This window comes from Silurus meridionalis, chromosome 6, assembly GCF_014805685.1.
Source record: "Silurus meridionalis isolate SWU-2019-XX chromosome 6, ASM1480568v1, whole genome shotgun sequence".
Classification (NCBI taxonomy): domain Eukaryota; kingdom Metazoa; phylum Chordata; class Actinopteri; order Siluriformes; family Siluridae; genus Silurus; species Silurus meridionalis.
In genome coordinates, this window is record NC_060889.1 from 4,599,537 (window position 1) to 4,610,149 (window position 10,613).

Genomic DNA, 10,613 nt, shown 5'->3' on the forward strand with positions numbered 1-10,613 from the left:
AAGCGCAAATATATTCATGTGCATATAATAGCTGTTTTATTTTTCATTTCACTACGACTGACAGAGGAGAAAAAAGATTGCATCGCAGATACATTTACAAGGACGTTTACAAGATGGAATTTTCCAGAGGAAAGTTCACCACAACAGTTCAAAACAGTGGTTTGGCTTTTTCACAAAAACGCATCATTTGTATTCGTTTCAAATCTCCAGGAAAACCAGGAAAAATGCACTGGGTGTAGAGATGATGTATGTGGAGGTGCAGTCGCGGCTACAGTGAAAGGAGACGTGTTGAATTGTGTTCTTTGGTTTCTTGCTTTAGTGATGACGTTCGTTCTCACTGTATGAGATCCTGTGTGTGATGCAGCTCTGATCCACTGCACTTCTAGTCAAGTCAATATAATACTATAATACTGATGCTTTCTACAGACGTGGGGTCATAATGATGGGATTAAGACGTGGATTGATTCATGTAGGACCCCACTGAAGGCCTGGGGGTGAAGGACTGCTATCTGTTTATGATGGATAAGATTCACTCCGTCCCGCCGCTGGGAGAAAAAGTGTTAATTTTGCTAATTAAAGTAACGTCGTGTAGAGCTTTTCCATTACAGTGGAGTTACGGCGAGTAATGAAAAACGATTTCCTGTTTTCCTCATAATTAACGGTGCAGTAAAGTGGAGCACGGCCAGAGGGAGCGTAGCAGAGCCCGTAATCCAAAAGCGTTTAGCATTTATCGACGCCCTCGTTACGATGTGAAGTCTGAAAGCGGTTTTCCGTTCACCGCGGTACCGAGGATGCAGACACGCGCTTCTGAAATATGAGCTGAGAATTGGATAATTACCCCTTTAGGGACGAGAGAAACGCAGTTTCAGCCGCAATGAAATTAACAGAACGGAATAATCAGACGGCAGCAGAACATTTCGTGGGCAGGAAACAAACACATGCATAGAAAGAGAAATAAATCAATCTCTTTTTTTTTCCCCTCTGCTGCACTGCAGGCCTTCAACAGAATATACGGAATAAATACGATTCTGGAGTAATCTGGATGAGAATATCAAGGACAGATGTGATGGAGAGAGAGAGAGAACGAGAGAGAGAGATAACGAGTCAATAATAAATAAGTAAATAAATGAATGAGTGTAAATAAGTGTGTGAGTGAGTGAAAGAGTGAGTGAGTAAATGTGTGTAAATATGAGTGAGTGAATAAGTGAATAATCTGCTTTGCTGAAAGAATGAATGAATGAATGACCTGCTGAGTAGTGAATCTGCTGAGTCAACAGTCTGCTGAGTGAATGTGTGATTATCGAATAAACGAGTGATTATCTGAGCAGATCAGTGAACCTGCAGTAGAAAGCGAACGAGTGACGGGTTGAGTAAGCGTTTAGTCAAATGATCACATGAATAAACAGACGGAGTGTATGAGCTAAAGAAGCTGAAGAAGCTGAAGAAGCTGAAGAGGCTGAAGAAGCTCTTTATTCACCATGATGGAGTGGATGTGATCCCCGAGTGACAGAGTGATTGACATGTTGGTGGTGAATGAGTGAAAGGCTGATATCTCCGGCGGTACGTGGTGCACAGCGGCTCGCAGCAGATGCCTCGGAGTCTTGTTAGTGGGAAAAGATGGAATCTCAGAAATCCGGCTTTTCTCACGCATCGCAGCTCGGCTCGGCTCAAAGGCTAGAAATTGGAACAGCCACTTTTTAAGTGTATTCAGGAAACACTGCAGTGGCTCCCATCCCTCATATCTACCACAGAGGTTTTAAAATAACATACACAGAGCTGACTGACTGGAAACACACACACACAATACACACACACACAGATGAATCAAAAGGCTTAAGGAGCTTCTGGTTTGAAGTGCTGCTGGACCTTTGGGAGTTGAACTTCATGTACAGGTAGAACGACAGAATTCATCATCGCCGTCCAATTATAGTCCATTTTTAGCCTTTCATCAATCTCCACCGTCGCCTTGACATCATATATATTATCCTCTTGGCCTGAAACACACCATTATGGACAAACATTCCTGATCCCGTGTGTGTGTGTGTGTGTGTGTGCATCGTAAATACCCTCGACGTATCTTCATCACTCTGATTCACTCTGGCACATTTCTACCAACCCAAGGTCAGAGTGTCTACAATAATTAATGTAGCTGTCAAAATTTTTATAATTTTTTGTACATGAAACTGTCCCTCGCCAATGTACGCTGCTTGTTTCTTCTGCTTCCTGGTTTGACAGTCTGCTCGTTAGTCATGTTCCTGGATTGTCCCAAATGTTGCTGTAGACAAATAGACAAGCGCACGAACGTTACTGCGCATTTATTACTTCGCTAGCTACATCATGCGTTTGTAAATAGTGTAACGTTTATAGCTAGCTTGTGTACAAGTGAGGAATCGTTTCACACGTGTTCACGCTTCCTAGCATATGTTTGTTCATATTGCAATTTCCCCTATTTTTTAAAGAACCATCTTTATAGGAATATGAGGTAAATAACGTTTGGAATTTGTCCTGATTTTTCTTAGCTAGGGATAGGAGTGGGAATTCGCTAGCATGGTAGCTTGTTAAATTAGACTGCTAATAAAGTCAAGACCCTTTTAGTTTCTTGTCCCTTTCATCTTTCAAACCTGTGCAGGACAATGTCTAGCCTAAAGGAGCTTCTGAAATCTGGATCAACAACAAGGACTGGCAGAAAACCTCGAGGGAAAAGTACAGTATCTTTATTTTTCCACATTCTTTTTTTTTTCCTCTCACAAGATAAAAAAAAAAGGTTTCTAGGCTCGAAAACTTCGCTTTCCAAACAATTGGCATATTCTTTCAAATCTCACCTCTACCCCTGTCCGACTGACCGATCAGGGAAAAGTTTGAAATGCTAACTTGTGGCTCACGGCTATTATTTTCAGAATATTTTAGCCTGAACTGAGCCACATAAATAAGTCGTTATGTCTCAGAAGTGGGCAGCTCTGAGCTCGATCTCTCACACCTGCTCTCGTGTGCCAATCTCAAGTTAGGCTAGAATTTCTGTTTTTCGAAACTCAGGAGAACTCAAAACGATATTCTGAGAAAAAAAAAACGCCTAAAGATGTTGTCCTGATCCATATCGTGGTCTCTGACCCTGCTTCGGATGGAGTGGACGGCTAGCCAAGGATCCGCTATGCTAACACACAGGCGCGAGGCCTATCAGGGTCAGAGACGGAAAACTGGAGGGAAACTTTTGGCCCGGATAAAGAAGCATCGCTGAGCTTTTTTTATGGTTATCAGACCTCAGACAGCGCGTTGAGGGAAACAAAGGCGAAACGAATATATTTCTTTGGTCTGCGCGTTTGAATCACATGCATAAATCAGGACTATGGAGGAAAGAAGACGTTGATTTTACTGCTCAGTAACCTGAGGCAAAGTGAGGAGGCTTTTATATCGATTCATTTCATGGATGGTTTTAATCGAAACAGGTAGGAGCAGAAGACACTCGCTTTCACACAGACGAGGGAAACAGAAATACTGATCACTCCAACAAGAACATCAATAATGTATACAGTGGATACATGTTTGCTGGAGAACCTGACCTATTCATTTAAAGATCTCAGAACCTCTCACTGAAAGCTCTTTCATTCCTCACTTCCTGCTTTCTACAACTCACAACCCGGAAATCATTCGTTCTTCTCGTGATGTAAGCGTTATCTCTTCCCAACATGATGACAAGAAGTCAAAATGATGGAGAAACATACAGACAGACAGACAGACAGACAGACAGACAGACAGACAGACATAATTCATTTTTTGAAAGATCTGTGAGCTAAAATAGTTCCTTTCCTCCTCCTCCTCTCGTCCTCACCTTTTCCCAACTCATTTACAGAAAGTCTTCTGACTGAATCATTCTGTTCTTTCCCACCATGAGCTACAAAAAAAAAACTCCTGTTCTTCTTCATCATCGAGGCTTTGAGGTGGTTTTATGGCAGCTGAAGGTTTTATCCTGAGAAGTCGGTTTCAGGTCAGTTCCCTCACATGTGTGGAGCTCTGAGAAAGAAAGGGGGATAAAAGAAAGATAATAAAATAAATAAAAAAGAGAAAATGAATATAAAGACATCACTGAGAGAAAGGAAGAAAGAAAGAGAGAAAGAGAGAGAGAGCTTTCTGACTTGCAGCCTTCGCCTTTGTCAGATGTTTGAGGCCACTTTGTTGGTTTGTTTCTGTGCCACGGGAACGCGACTCTCCGCCCGTGAGGACGTTTATTCCCGTCGATTTTACCATTTTAGATTCATCCATTATTCTCTTTTTATTTTTCAAAACGTTTTCAAGTCATAAGACCTTGTGTGGCTCAATGGGCTGAATGGAAAACATTTGAGATTTTATTAAATAAGGGGCGGGGCTTACGCTTAACTCAATCAGCCAACTGGAAACTGCAGTGTTTTACAATTTTTCTGCTACATCGCGTTCGATTTTGGCAGCGGAGAAATAATTCGACAGTCCACATTTTCTAGCCCTGATTTGCTTCCCTACTTCGTCTAGATGTGTCTAAAATAAGATCACGAATGTAAACTGTAAACTGAAAAAATGCAACTTAAGCGTGTGCGTAACTCGATTCTGAACTTTCCCTGCACTGACTGGCAAAAACATTGCATAACAACTGATGTTCAGCCAAAATCACAACTTATACAGAGAAAAAAAACGCTAAATTATTGCACCATAGCGTGCTGAGCGAGAGAGGTCAGTCACAATGCGTGTAAAACGTGGATCGGCATTAACACGTGAGCTGCAGGTGGAAATGCTGAGGCGAAACGGGCGCATTCATTAACTCCAGAATGCTGATAGCATGCTAAATAGGGTCTAAGTAATATTATTATACAGTGCGCTAGTCGTGTGTGGGAAGCTAGCCATCTGGTTCAGGAACCTAAGTGCTGTGGAGGTAGTCAGAAAGGAAGGAAGGAAGGAAGGAAGGAAAGATTCCTACAGAATAATTTATTAACACAGAGTGTAGATCAGACGACATGCTGGAGCCCTGCTGTAGATTTGACTTGACTAGACGAGGCAGACGGGGGTGTAGTTGCCCGATAATAAGGTCCATCTGATGAACAACGTTACAGTGTGAAGATCAGCGACTGACCTCCTCCTGTAATGAAACTCTGTGAAGCACGCCATGAAGAGCGCAGCCAGGTGTGAAATAACTCTCTCCGGCCTTGTCCCGAATCTGATTCATGCCTGTTTTATTGTTTGAGGCTCGGAGGACAAGCTGCGCTCAGAGAGACGAGGTGTGTCAATGATCCGACGCCAGGAACACGAGAGCATAACAATACAATGAGAAAGTTTAATAAAGCGCCAGTTTTGCTGAACTGTCACTGAGTCAATCACTGAGTCAATCACTGAGTCAATCACACAGTCAATCACTGAGTCAATCACTGAGTCAATCACTGAGTCAATCACACAGTCACTGAGTCAATCACTGAGTCAATCACACAGTCACTGAGTTAATCACTGAGTCAATCACTGAGTCAATCGCTGAGTCAATCACAGTCACTGAGTCAATCACACAGTCAGTCACTGAATCAAATACACAGTCAGTCTCTGAGTCAGTCACTGAGTCAGTCACTGAGTCAATCACTGCGTCAAATGCAGAGTCAATCATTGAGTCAATCACAGTCAGTCACTGAGTTAATCACAGAGTCAAACACTGAATCAATTACTGTGTCTATCACATGAGTCCATTACTGAGTCAATCATTGGGTCAATAACTGAGCCAATCAGGGAATCGAACATCTTTGTTTATCAGTGAGTCAAACATCTGCCTTTATTACTGTGTCTATCACTGAGTCAGTCTGTGAGTCAGTCAGTGAGTCAATCAGTGAGTCAGTCAGTGAATCAATCAGTTGGTCAATCAGTGAATGAATGAAAGAAAGGAGGGAGGTTGTATAGTAAAAGTGGTATAGAAGAGAAGAGAGAAAGAAGGGAAGGAAGAAAAGGGTTGATAATGTGATATTGTGATGTCCTGCGGGCTCAGGAGTAGGTCCTTTATCTCTCTCTTTCTCTCTCTCTCTCTCCCTCTCTCTCTCTCACAAGCAGAAAGAGAATGTGTAATACAGATGTAATAATGGTGTAATAAAGCTTTAATAAAGGGGGTTAAAAACACATTTTAGAGATTTGGAGAGAATTGTGGAGTGGACGTGGCACCTGTGTGATGAACACACACACACACACACACACACACACACACACACTCATCTATCCTCTCGTGTCCCACGCTGCACTGAAAGCGAGCAGCTGAAGAAGAGAAACTGTGGCAGAGGGAAGATGAATTGCTCAGCAGCACCTTTCAGCACCTGTGTGTAAGCAGGACGGACTTGTGTAGGATCTTCTCATGAATGTATTTGTACGGAAACGGATCGTTTTTCGCTGCTAATCTCCGTCTCGTTTTTGTCAGGATTAGCGTGGATCGGCGTAACGGTGTTGCAGATCCTGTGCTGAGTGTTGAGCTCTGATTGTGACAAAAAAAATCGACGGCTGTGGCGCTTAAAAGCTTACGTAGCGTCCATACTAATGCTGAAATGAGAGAGAGAGAGAGAAAGAGAGAGAGAGAGAGAGAGAGAGAGAGAGGAGGAAACAAGCCCTTTATGATTTAATCTCCTTAATACATTCAAGCAAAACTGCACAGTACGATGAAATGCTACATATAATATACACCGCCAAAAGTATTTGGACGAACGTCTTGTCCAGCCACATTTGCTGGAACGCTTTGGATGGGTAGACAGAAATTTCTCTTTGACAAACCCGTTCCAGCATGACAATCCCCCTGTGCACAAAGCCACAACATCTCCATGAAGATCTGCTTTACATGGGTTGGAGTGGAAGATCTGTTACTGTAGCGCTCTTGAACATGATGAATGTGAATGCTGACTGCACCCCAGGCCTCCTCACCTCACCTACATCACTACCTGACTCACACAAAGAGAGTGTGTGTGTGTGTGTGTGGAGGACAGTGACTTAGGAGCAGACGCCTCAATCCATTAGCATTCGCTCCAAATTGGAGAGAGAGAAATAGGGAGAGAGAGAGAGGTTTAGAAACTCATGTAATGATATATATGTTGTGTTTAATAATCACTGTGTAACTGCTGTGAGGAAGCGTATGGATGAACCCCGGTGCCACACTGATGACTTGCTTTTAGGATAATTACCTCAAACTGAACGCTGCTCGAACTCAAGAGTGGTATGTCGGAGACGAGGAGAGAGAGATGAGACGAGACGTCCCGCGGTCCTCCGGAGAGACAGGAAGTGATTAAACACCAGGGCAGGAAGTAGAGGTTGATGAGAGTTTGTCTGTACGTTGATTAAAAAAAAAAACAATTGAATGTATTACGGATGGGTTTTAACCTCCAGGTGTTTCTCGTGCGGGGAAAGTGTCCGTCGTGTTGTTTCTGAACGTCTGAAGGTTTATGGTTTTTGAGAGACCTACACATGATCTAAAGATCAAACAAATCTATGAATGTCCTGATGTTCCACTTTATTCCCATTGAAAAAGAAAATCCTCATTTAGCATTAAAAAACAACAGCTTTACACACTTTTAGCATCCAGACGCTGCGTTTCCATTCACTAAAAACTCGTAAAACTTTGCTAGTTGAAGATTTCTTGTTTGGACGTGCTAGCTAACTGAAATTTCTTTTACGAAACACGCTGAATTAGCTTAGCTAGGATCGGCGCTCGAGGTAAATTAGCAAGTTGTTCGCTGAATAGCCGCGTAATTCGAAACTCGATACGATCCTCGTCGACCGGGGAGTTTCCCGGAGTCAAGCGTCTCGAGTGAAGTGTCAGATAAAACCACGTGGCTAATTAACCAAATACGGGGAGACGAGAGTTGTTTTTAATTACCGTCCTCTTTTCTTGCGTGTCTCCTCACTGGAATTCGTGTTTAGATAGTCCACGCTCGGATTCGAGGGACTCGGGAGTAATTAGCGCAGTCGTGCTTGGGAGTAATTAGCTGTAATTAGCGCTCGCGCACATCCTTTACAGAAACGATCGTTGATTATCCAGTCGTTTTGATAAAGTCCGCTTGTTTATTTTATTTTTTATTTTTTAATCGCTTGTCATTTGTTCCCTTTTGACTGCAGATCATACACGTATGGTCAAACGTTTGTGGACACCTGACCATAAGATTCTGGGTTATTCTTCTGGAAGATGTTCCACTGGAGATTTGTGCTCCCAAGTACAAGGGTGAGGTGAGAAGCTCTGGGGTGCAGTCAGGGTTCACTTTCATCCCAAAAGAGTCTAATATCTCTATAGCAGAAGATCTTCCACACACTTCCACCACATGGAAAGCAGATCTTCACAGAGCTGGCTTTGTGCACAAATGTCATGCTGGAACAGGTTTGGGTCTCCTAGTTCAAATGAAGGGAAAATGTCATGCTCATGATTCCAAAGATGTTCTACACAATTGTGTGCCTCCATGTTTGTGGGAACATTTTGGAGAAGCACCACATATGGATGGGAATGTCAGGTATCCTAATACTCCCAATACATTGTAAGAGGTGGTATAAAGAAGTTCAGAGACTAGCTCTGATTCCAAGAAAGTCGCAGCGTTCTTCTGGAACATGTCCTGGAACTCAGATTTGTAGTTTATACGTGTAAGCAGTTTTTCTCCACTTGTCGATCAATTCTTGTGAAGGGTGCCAAAAGTTCCGGAGCCTGACATCAAGCACGTCTCGGCTGTAGCTTGGAACATCGTGTTCGTTAAAGTGAAGTTCATATGGAGGTTTCTGAGTCCCGAACACCAGGACACAGAACTTCTCTCTATGATTTTGGCATCAGCATCAGCATCAACATCTACAGACTCACATCCTGTTCAATCTACAGCTACATTGTGTGTGTGTGTGTGTGTGTGTGTGTGTGTGTGTGTGTGTGTGTGTGTGTGTGTGTGTGTGTGTGCGTGTGTGTAGATATTAGCTATAATGCATCCGCCCTGACGGAAGATGAACAGATAAGACTCTTTTTATTTCTTATCAAATGTTTACCCGTGTTTCATCTACAGTGTACAGTGAAATTTATCTTGCAAAAAGATTTTTTCAGCGAAATAACCGAGGACACGGTTCATTAGTTCATTAGCAACAAATGAGGTAATAATGTGAGACGTGAGTATGAAGACTTCGCTAATAGTGGGTTGCTGTGGAGTCCTAATAAAGAGCTCTACATATTATTTGTGAAATATATCTTCATAAGTAAGGCATGCATTATAATACATTTCGGCTGTAAACCGCATTCGAAAAGCTGGGGGATAATGGGGCATGATTTTGCTAAATATTTAGAGAGGCTCTTTATCTATTAGCCTCTATCTCACAGTTGCCTTTGGCAGTCAGCACGTTTCACTTTTCCTCAGGGTTTTTTATAAGAGTGTCTGCGATTAAATCAACTTCATCTCCTCTGTCAGTCATTGTGGTATGAATAAACAGATATTACATCCACATGAATGTATTTGAGCCTGCTACAGATGCGGGTTGCGAGCGTTGAATTGCGCGCTCCCCGACCAGCCAATCAAAGGACGTAAAAATGCAGAGGTTATTGTACGCCTTCTAGACGGCCCAGGCTTGAAATCTGATTGGTTAAAGCAACAACTTCATACTAATGTATTGCATGCTACCGACTCCTAGAAGCACCGAACCCGAGAAAAACGCTAATAGACTATTGGTAATATTTTAAGAAATATTTCTGGAAGTGTAAGTCTGATCAAGTTTAAGCGTTTCTTCTGTAAAACTGATCCTGTAGTAGACGCTTTAAAAAAAAAAAAAAAAACGTTTCTTCTGCCCCCTTGTGGCCACTACGCATCATTACAAGGTTAGAGTCAGGACGCGGGACCGAGCACTGATTGGAGCACAACCCGGAAGTTTCGCTTGGGAGTCGGTTCCAAACAAATAAGTCCGAAAAAACATACAAGGACGGGATACGACAATATAATGTATCGAGAAATTTGTAATAAAATAAAATAAATCGAAATATAAAGTGCACATCATTTATTTTAAACACGATCGCTTATCGAAACTTCGGAGTCGACTCAGATTTTCGAGCGTCCCGGTGAATCGACTCTTCCCAGAATCCCTGATTTTCTTCCCAGTCTCTGGATAAGGACCTCAGTAAGAACCCAGTGGCGTTCTGGAGCGAACCTTAAGCCACTTTAAGTTTGGAAATCCGCCTGTCGTTTGTTTTAAAAAAATGGAAAAGTGGAAAGAGGGAAAATTATTCCCGGTGTCGGTTTATGCGGGTAGAACCGATTCTGAAGTGACTCGGATAGGATAGCTGAGCTAGCGTTATTATTTTTTTAGTATTTTAAACTTCAGGTTGTCTGATATAATAAAAAATAATAATAATAAATGATAATTATAGGGGTTTGTGCTGATATCTGGGCCATTTGGTTTGAAGCTAAGCTAATCCTGGAGGCTAGCACTGAGGCATTCTATTTTACAGAATATAAGTGTAATAAATGTATACATTAAAATATAAAAACTAATTAGAAGTCATTCATATAAAATTATATATATATATATATATATATATATATATATATATATATATATATATATATATAATGTGCACACATTCACATTTCCATCCCTGAGTTTGTAATTTCCTGTTAATTGTAATAAAT